At 44.9% G+C, this 11,202-nt stretch overlaps 1 protein-coding gene across 7 annotated transcripts in view; it reads left to right on the top strand.

The window, feature by feature from the left end:
• The window catches only part of FGFR3 (fibroblast growth factor receptor 3), a 295,198-nt gene that overhangs the window by 35,742 nt on the left and 248,254 nt on the right, over nucleotides 1-11,202 (top strand). The window lies entirely within an intron of this gene.

Raw genomic sequence — 11,202 nt, 5'->3', positions numbered from 1 at the left:
AGTTAGTTATTTACATAATTGTTTGCATTTGTTGACAAGGACAGTCAGATAGGGCATGGCCTGGGTATTATATTTATACTGCGGTGGTGGTGCTGAGGTAGCGTTGTCGCCTCACAGTAAGACATTGTCCTGTTCGATTCTCAGCTAAAGCGTCTTCTGTGTAAAGACATGCGTGAATGGACTTACCTTTGTTGAAGGTTGTACGTCAGGGCTGGCAACTCGGTACGTAAAAATCTACTGCCAATCATTAGCGGACCGGAGTTCCGCTGTGGCGACCCCTAACCGGGAAAAGCCAAAAGATGCAACATGTGATTGTTTGCATGTGGTGACAAGGACAGTCAGGTAGGACATAACCTGGGTATTATATTTATTTAGTTAGTTATTTACATAATTGTTTGCATTTGTTGGCAAGGACAGTCAGATAGGGCATGACCTGGGTATTATATTTATTTATGTGACTGTTTGCATGTGTTGACAAGGGCAGTCAGGTAAGACATAACCTGGGTATTATATTTATTTATGTGATTGTTTGCATGTGTTGACAAGGACAGTCAGGTAGGCCATAACCTGGGTATTATATTTAATTATTTAGTTATTTACATAATTGTTTGCATTTGTTGACAAGGATAGTCAGATAGGGCATAACCTGGGTATTATATTTATTCATGTGATTGTTTGCATGTGTTGACAAGGACAGTCAGGTAGGACATAACCTGGGTATTATATTTATTTATTTAGTTATTTACATAATTGTTTGCATTTGTTGACAAGGATAGTCAGATAGGACATAACCTGGGTATTATATTTATTCGTGTGATTGTTTGCATGTGTTGACAAGGACAGTCAGGTAGGACATAACCTGGGTATTATATTTATTTAGTTAGTTATTTACATAATTGTTTGCATTTGTTGACAAGGACAGTCAGTTAGGGCTTAACCCAGGTATTATATTTATTTATGTAATTGTTTGCATGTGTTGACAAGGACAGTTAGATAGGGCATAACCTGGTTATTATATTTATTTGTGTGATTGTTTGCATATGTTGACAAGGACAGTTGGGTAGAGCATAACCTGGATATTATATTGTTTTATGTAATTATTTGCATGTGTTGACAAGGACAGTCAGATAGGGCATAACCTGGGTATTATATTTATTTATGTAATTATTTGCATGCGTTGACAAGGATAGTCAGGTGGGGCATAACGCAGGTATTATATTTATTTATGTAATTATTTGCATGTGTTGACAAGGACAGTTAGGTAGGGCATGACCCAGGTATTATATTTATTTGTGTGATTATTTGCATGTGTTGACAAGGACACAGGGCATAACCCAGGTATTATATTTATTTATGTGGTTGTTTGCATGTGTTGACAAGGACAGTTAGGTAGGGCATAACCCAGGTATTATATTTATTTATGTAATTATTTGCATATGTTGACAAGGACAGTCAATTAGGGTTTAACCCAATGTATTATATTTATTTATGTAATTATTTGCATGTGTTGTCAAGGATAGTCAGATAGGACATAACCTTTGTATTATTTTTATTTATGTAATTATTTGCATGTGTTGACAAGGATAGTCAGGTAGGGCATAACTTGGGTATTATATTTATTTATGTAATTATTTGCATGTGTTGACAAGGACAGTCAGGTAGGACATAACCCAGGTATTATATTTATTTATGTAATTATTTGCATATGTTGACAAGGACAGTCAATTAGGGTTTAACCCAATGTATTATATTTATTTATGTAATTATTTGCATGTGTTGTCAAGGATAGTCAGATAGGACATAACCTTTGTATTATTTTTATTTATGTAATTATTTGCATGTGTTGACAAGGATAGTCAGGTAGGGCATAACTTGGGTATTATATTTATTTATGTAATTATTTGCATGTGTTGACAAGGACAGTCAGGTAGGACATAACGCAGGTATTATATTTATTTATGTAATTATTTGCATGTGTTGACAAGTCAGGTAGGGCATAACCTGTTTTTGATGGAGATCTTTGGAGAGGAGCTTTTTATATAACACTATAACATTTTGACATTTTATAAGGATATTTAAAAATATATCAAGATAAGTATATATAATTACTGAATGCAACAGAAAACTGAATATACAAACTGCAGCACAGTAAAGAGTATGACACATCTGAGTTAGGAAAACATGCAATATATATCTATTTATCTGTCTTGTCTCTCTATTGAAATGTTGCCACTCAAAATTCCCAGTGCCGAAAAGCTGAAAAGAAGACAGAAAACACAGGAGAAGAGCAAATCTCCAAGATTGCTCTTCTCCTTAAAACTTTTTTTTGCAGGGGAGTCAAGCCTCCCCTTGTAGACCGCCATATAGGGGGCAAGTCTGCCATCCACCCCCACTGCCTGCACTTATACATACTAACTCCAAATTTGCATACTTTAGAGAAAAGGGACTATTCCGAGAAATGGAATCTCAGATTTCGACCCTTCAGTCCCTGCTTTTCGGGACTCTGTCTAATGGCTCCTGACATTTCTGATGGATACCATTTATCTACTTATCTATATATACATAAATGCCTGCATAGTGATATCTGTGGAAACTATGTATGCTCTTCCACATGCTGCAGTATCACACTAAGGAACTAACATAGGCTCAGCAAGGCTAATATGTCCCATGTCGGACACTGAAAGGTCCCCTTAGCAAGTATTGTTAATACTATAGAAACCTTCTTATCCACTGAAATAGGCAGTCCACACTTTCCCCATGATTTTATGTGTGTATACCATACATAATTGATAACTCCCCTTGATATCTCTGCCCACAAGGTAGCAGTTGACGATGTCCTGGTCATGGAGGTAGTGATATGTCAGTCACTGTTTGACCCATCTGTCTCAATTCCTCCCACCTTATGTAAACTATTGGAAAAGATTATCTGCACCCAACTCTCCAACTACATATGCCAGGGATATTTTCTCACTTCAGCACAACATGGATTCCAGACAGGTTACAGTACAGCATGTGGTATATGGTACCTCACAAATGATATTCTTCTCAGCATGGACAAAGGTAACCTGACAGGTGCAGTCTTCATAAACATTACAAAATCCTTTCACCTTGTCAACCATAAACTTCTTCTCAATTCATTTCAGGACCTCGGCGTCAGCAGCACATTGGCTCCCTTGTTCCAGGACTTGGTTCTTCAAAGTCAAAATAGACTCTTCCCTCTCTTAACTTACCTATCTCATTATGGGAGTACCTCATGTAACTGTTTTGGTACCACTTTTTTAACCAATATTCATCGATAAGCTGCCATACGTCCTCCCAAATTTCACACTCATTCTCTACGCAGACCTGGTAATCTTTACATTCAACTCAAACACTCAACACTTAAAACACAACTTGAAAATGATCTGCAATCACTTCTCTCCTAGCTCATTAACCAAAACCTTTTATTTAACCTTTCAGAAACTAAATGGATGTTGTTCGGCACCCCCGCAAAAAAAAAGAAAAGAAAAATTCACAGTACCTGTCTTCCCCAGCAAAAGCAAAAAAAGGCAGAGGAGTCCTTCTTGCCCATACTGAATATGCACTTCCCATTAATTCTGCCATCTTTAAGAAAACCACTTAATTTTTACAGTCAATCAAAAACAAAATCTCTTGCTTCATCACCAGCTCCTTCCCTAATGAACACCACTGCCTGACCCTCAGAAAAACAAATTAGCTGCCGTTGAAGCACAAAGTAAACCTTCTCTTAGGTTCTGTCTCAGACAGTCACCTTACTCATACACACTACAACCTGAGGCACTAGTCTCAGTCACCTTACTCACTCACACTACAACCGGAGGCACCAGCCTCAGATAGTCACCTTACTCATACACACTACAACCTGGGGCACCAGACTCAGACAGTCACCTTAACACTACAACCTGAGGCACCAGCCTCAGACAGTCAACTTACTCATACTCACTACAACCTGAGGCACCAGTCTCAGACAATCACCTTACTCATACACAGTACATCCTAAGGCACCAGTCTCAGTCAGTCACCTTACTCATACACACTACAAACTGAGGCACCAGTCTCAGACAGTCACCTTACTCATACACACTACAAACTGAGGCACCAGTCTCAGTCACCTTACTCATACACACTACAACCTGAGGCACCAGTCTCAGTCACCTTACTCATACACACTACAAACTGAGGCACCAGTCTCAGTCACCTTACTCATATACACTCCAACCTGGGGAACCAGTCTCAGACAGTCACCTTACTCATACACACTACAACCTGAGGCACCAGCCTCAGACTGTCACCTTACTAATACACACTACAACCCAAGGCACCAGCCTCAGACAGTCACCTTACTCATACACACTACAACCTGAGGCACCAGTCTCAGACAGTCACCTTACTCATACACACTGCAACCCGAGGCACCAGTCTCAGACAGTCACCTAACTCATACACACTGCAACCCGAGGCACCAGTCTCATACAGTCACCTTACTCATACACACTACAAACTGAGGCACCAGTCTCAGTCACCTTACTCATACACACTACAACCTGAGGCACCAGTCTCAGTCACCTTACTCATACACACTACAACCTGAGGCACCAGCCTCAGACAGTCACCTTACTCATACACACTACAACCTGAGGCACCAGTCTCAGACAATCACCTTACTCATACACATTACAACCTAAGGCACCTGTCTGAGACAGTCACCTTACTCATACACACTAAAAACTGAGCAGTCCCAGACAGTCACCTTACTCATATACACTCCAACCTGGGGAACCAGTCTCAGACAGTCACCTTACTCATACACACTACAACCTGAGGCACCAGCCTCAGACTGTCACCTTACTAATACACACTACAACCCAAGGCACCAGGCTCAGTCACCTTACTCATACACACTACAACCTGAGGCACCAGTCTCAGACAGTCACCTTACTCATACACACTGCAACCCGAGGCACCAGTCTCAGACAGTCACCTTACTCATACACACTGCAACCCGAGGCACCAGTCTCAGACAGTCACCTTACTAATACACACTACAACCCAAGGCACCAGGATCAGTCACCTTACTCATACACACTACAACCTGAGGCACCAGTCTCAGACAGTCACCTTACTCATTCACACTACAACCGGAGGGACCAGCCTCAGACAGTCACTGTACTCATATACACTATAACCTGGGGCACCATTCTCAGACAGTCACCTTAACACTACAACCTGAGGCACCAGCCTCAGACAGCCACCTTACTCATACACACTACAACCTGAGACACCAGTCTCAGACAGTCACCTTACTCATACACACTACAACCTGAGGCACCAGTCTCAGACAATCACCTTACTCATACACACTACAACCTAAGGCACCTGTCTGAGACAATCACCTTACTCATACACACTAAAAACTGAGCAGTCCCAGACAGTCACCTTACTCATATACACTCCAACCTGGGGAACCAGTCTCAGACAGTCACCTTACTCATACACACTACAACCTGAGGCACCAGCCTCAGACTGTCACCTTACTAATACACACTACAACCCAAGGCACCAGCCTCAGACAGTCACCTTACTCATACACACTACAACCTGAGGCACCAGTCTCAGACAGTCACCTTACTCATACACACTGCAACCCGAGGCACCAGTCTCAGACAGTCACCTTACTCATACACACTGCAACCCGAGGCACCAGTCTCAGACAGTCACCTTACTCATACACACTAAAAATTGAGGCACCAGTCTCAGTCACCTTACTCATACACACTACAACCTGAGGCACCAGTCTCAGTCACCTTACTCATGCACACTACAACCTGAGGCACCAGCCTCAGACAGCCACCTTACTCATACACACTACAACCTGAGGCACCAGTCTCAGACAGTCACCTTACTCATACACACTACAACCTGAGGCACCAGTCTCAGACAATCACCTTACTCATACACATTACAACCTAAGGCAACTGTCTGAGACAGTCACCTTACTCATACACACTAAAAACTGAGCAGTCCCAGACAGTCACCTTACTCATATACACTCCAACCTGGGGAACCAGTCTCAGACAGTCACCTTACTCATACACACTACAACCTGAGGCACCAGCCTCAGACTGTCACCTTACTAATACACACTACAACCCAAGGCACCAGGCTCAGTCACCTTAATCATACACACTACAACCTGAGGCACCAGTCTCAGACAGTCACCTTACTCATACACACTGCAACCCGAGGCACCAGTCTCAGACAGTCACCTTACTCATACACACTGCAACCCGAGGCACCAGTCTCAGACAGTCACCTTACTAATACACACTACAACCCAAGGCACCAGGATCAGTCACCTTACTCATACACACTACAACCTGAGGCACCAGTCTCAGACAGTCACCTTACTCATTCACACTACAACCGGAGGGACCAGCCTCAGACAGTCACTGTACTCATATACACTACAACCTGGGACACCATTCTCAGACAGTCACCTTAACACTACAACCTGAGGCACCAGCCTCAGACAGCCACCTTACTCATACACACTACAACCTGAGACACCAGTCTCAGACAGTCACCTTACTCATACACACTACAACCTGAGGCACCAGTCTCAGACAATCACCTTACTCATACACACTACAACCTAAGGCACCTGTCTGAGACAATCACCTTACTCATACACACTAAAAACTGAGCAGTCCCAGACAGTCACCTTACTCATATACACTCCAACCTGGGGAACCAGTCTCAGACAGTCACCTTACTCATACACACTCCAACCTGAGGCACCAGCCTCAGACTGTCACCTTACTCATACACACTACAACCTGAGGCACCAGCCTCAGACTGTCACCTTACTAATGCACACTACAACCCAAGGCACCAGCCTCAGACAGTCACCTTACTCACACACACACTACAACCTGAGGCACCAGTCTCAGACAGTCACCTTACTCATACACACTGCAACCCGAGGCACCAGTCTCAGACAGTCACCTTACTCATACACACTACAACCTGAGGTGCCAGCCTCAGACAGTCACCTTACTCATTCACACTACAACCGGAGGGACCAGCCTCAGACAGTCACTGTACTCATATACACTACAACCTGGGGCACCATTCTCAGACAGTCACCTTAACACTACAACCTGAGGCACCAGCTTCAGACAGTCACCTTATTCATACACACTACAAACTGAGGCAGCAGTCTCAGACAGTTACCATACTCATACACTCTACAAACTGAGGCAGCAGTCTAAGTCACCTTACTCATACACACTACAACCTGAGGCACCAGTCTCAGACAGTCACCTTACTCATACACACTGTGAGGCACCAGTCTCAGACAGTCACCTTACTCATACACACTACAAACTTAGGCGCCAGCCTCAGACAGTCACCTTACTCATACACACTACAACCTGAGGCACCAGTCTCAGACAGTCACCTTAACACTACAACCTGAGGCACCAGCCTCAGACAGTCACCTTACTCATACACACTACAACCTGAGGCACCAGTCTCAGACAGTCACCTTACTCATACACACTACAACCTGAGGCACCAGTCTCAGTCACCTTACTCATACACACTACAACCTGAGGCACCAGTTTCAGACAGTCACCTTACTCATAGACACTACAACCTGAGGCACCAGTCTCAGACAGTTACCTTACTCATACACACTACAAACTGAGGCACCAGTCTCAGTCACCTTACCCATACACACTACAACCTGAGGCACCAGTTTCAGACAGTCACCTTACTCATAGACACTACAACCTGAGGCACCAACCTCAGACAGTCACCTTACTCATACACACTACAACCGGAGGCGCCAGCCTCAGCCTCAGACCAGCCTCAGACAGTCACCTTACTCATACACACTACAACCTGAGGCACCAGTCTCAGACAGTCACCTTACTCATACACACTATAACCTAAGGCACCTGTCTGAGACAGTCACCTTACTCATACACACTACAACCTGAGGCACCAGTCTCAGTCACCTTACTCATACACACTACAACCTGAGGCACCAGTTTCAGACAGTCACCTTACTCATAGACACTACAACCTGAGGCACCAGTCTCAGACAGTTACCTTACTCATACACACTACAAACTGAGGCACCAGTCTCAGTCACCTTACCCATACACACTACAACCTGAGGCACCAGTTTCAGACAGTCACCTTACTCATAGACACTACAACCTGAGGCACCAACCTCAGACAGTCACCTTACTCATACACACTACAACCGGAGGCGCCAGCCTCAGCCTCAGACCAGCCTCAGACAGTCACCTTACTCATACACACTACAACCTGAGGCACCAGTCTCAGACAGTCACCTTACTCATACACACTATAACCTAAGGCACCTGTCTGAGACAGTCACCTTACTCATACACACTAAAAACTGAGCAGTCTGAGACAGTCACCTTACACATACACACTACAACCTGGGGCACCAGTCTCAGACAGTCACCTTACTCATACACACTACAACCTGAGGCACCAGCCTCAGACTGTCACCTTACTAATACACACTACAACCTAAGGCACCAGCCTCAGACAGTCACCTTACTCATACACACTACAACCTGAGGCACCAGTCTCAGTCACCTTACTCATAAACACTACAACCTGAGGCACCAGTTTCAGACAGTCACCTTACTCATAGACGCTACAACCTGAGGCACCAGTCTCAGACAGTCACCTTACTCATACACACTACAAACTGAGGCACCATCTTCAGACAGTCACTTTACTCATACACATTGCAACCCAAGGCACCAGTCTCAGACAGTCACCTTAGTCATAAACACTACAAACTGAGGCACCAGTCTCAGTCACCTTACTCGTACACACTACAACCTGAGGCACCAGTCTCAGACACTCACCTTACTCATACACACTACAACCTGAGGTACCAGCCCCAGACAGTCACCTTACTCATTCACACTACAACCGGAGGCACCAGCCTCAGACAGTCACCGTACTCATATACACTACACCGTGAGGCACCATTCTCAGACAGTCAGCTTACTCATACACAGTACAACCTAAGGCACCAGTCTCAGTCAGACACCTTACTCATACACACTACAAACTGAGGCACAAGTCTCAGACAGTCACCTTACTCATACACACTACAACCTGAGGCACCAGTCTCAGTCACCTTACTCATACACACTACAACCTGAGGCACCAGTCTCAGACAGTCACCTTACTCATACATACTGCAACCCGAGGCACCAGTCTCAGACAGTCACCTTACTCATACACACTAAAAACTGAGGCACCAGTCTCAGTCACCTTACTCGTACACACTACAACCTGAGGCACCAGTCTCAGACAGTCACCTTACTTATACACACAACAACCTGAGGTACCAGCCCCAGACAGTCACCTTACTCATTCACCCTACAACCGGAGGCACCAGCCACAGACAGTCACCGTACTCATATACACTACAACCTGGGGCACCATTCTCAGACAGTCAGCTTACTCATACACAGTACAACCTAAGGCACCAGTCTCAGTCAGACACCTTACTCATACACACTACAAACTGAGGCACAAGTCTCAGACAGTCACCTTACTCATACACACTACAACCTGAGGCACCAGTCTCAGTCACCTTACTCATACACACTACAACCTGAGGCACCAGTCTCAGACAGTCACCTTACTCATACACACTACAACCTGAGGCACCAGCCTCAGACTGTCACCTTACTAATACACACTACAACCCAAGGCACCAGCCTCAGACAGTCACCTTACTCATACACACTACAACCTGAGGCACCAGTCTCAGACAGTCACCTTACTCATACACACTGCAACCCGAGGCACCAGTCTCAGACAGTCACCTTACTCATACACACTGCAACCCGAGGCACCAGTCTCAGACAGTCACCTTACTCATACACACTAAAAATTGAGGCACCAGTCTCAGTCACCTTACTCATACACACTACAACCTGAGGCACCAGTCTCAGTCACCTTACTCATGCACACTACAACCTGAGGCACCAGCCTCAGACAGCCACCTTACTCATACACACTACAACCTGAGGCACCAGTCTCAGACAGTCACCTTACTCATACACACTACAACCTGTGGCACCAGTCTCAGACAATCACCTTACTCATACACATTAACCTAAGGCAACTGTCTGAGACAGTCACCTTACTCATACACACTAAAACTGAGCAGTCCCAGACAGTCACCTTACTCATATACACTCCAACCTGGGGAACCAGTCTCAGACAGTCACCTTACTCATACACACTACAACCTGAGGCACCAGCCTCAGACTGTCACCTTACTAATACACACTACAACCCAAGGCACCAGGCTCAGTCACCTTAATCATACACACTACAACCTGAGGCACCAGTCTCAGACAGTCACCTTACTCATACACACTGCAACCCGAGGCACCAGTCTCAGACAGTCACCTTACTCATACACACTGCAACCCGAGGCACCAGTCTCAGACAGTCACCTTACTAATACACACTACAACCCAAGGCACCAGGATCAGTCACCTTACTCATACACACTACAACCTGAGGCACCAGTCTCAGACAGTCACCTTACTCATTCACACTACAACCGGAGGGACCAGCCTCAGACAGTCACTGTACTCATATACACTACAACCTGGGACACCATTCTCAGACAGTCACCTTAACACTACAACCTGAGGCACCAGCCTCAGACAGCCACCACTCATACACACTACAACCTGAGACACCAGTCTCAGACAGTCACCTTACTCATACACACTACAACATGAGGCACCAGTCTCAGACAATCACCTTACTCATACACACTACAACCTAAGGCACCTGTCTGAGACAATCACCTTACTCATACACACTAAAAACTGAGCAGTCCCAGACAGTCACCTTACTCATATACACTCCAACCTGGGGAACCAGTCTCAGACAGTCACCTTACTCATACACACTCCAACCTGAGGCACCAGCCTCAGACTGTCACCTTACTCATACACACTACAACCTGAGGCACCAGCCTCAGACTGTCACCTTACTAATGCACACTACAACCCAAGGCACCAGCCTCAGACAGTCACCTTACTCACACACACTACAACCTGAGGCACCAGTCTCAGACAGTCACCTTACTCATACACA

This window comes from Protopterus annectens, chromosome 2.part1 (assembly GCF_019279795.1).
Source record: "Protopterus annectens isolate FY-2018-M chromosome 2.part1, PAN1.0, whole genome shotgun sequence".
In the NCBI taxonomy this organism is placed as follows: domain Eukaryota; kingdom Metazoa; phylum Chordata; order Ceratodontiformes; family Protopteridae; genus Protopterus; species Protopterus annectens.
Note: the sequence above shows the minus strand (reverse complement) of the source record. Positions and strands in the feature narration are given on the sequence as shown.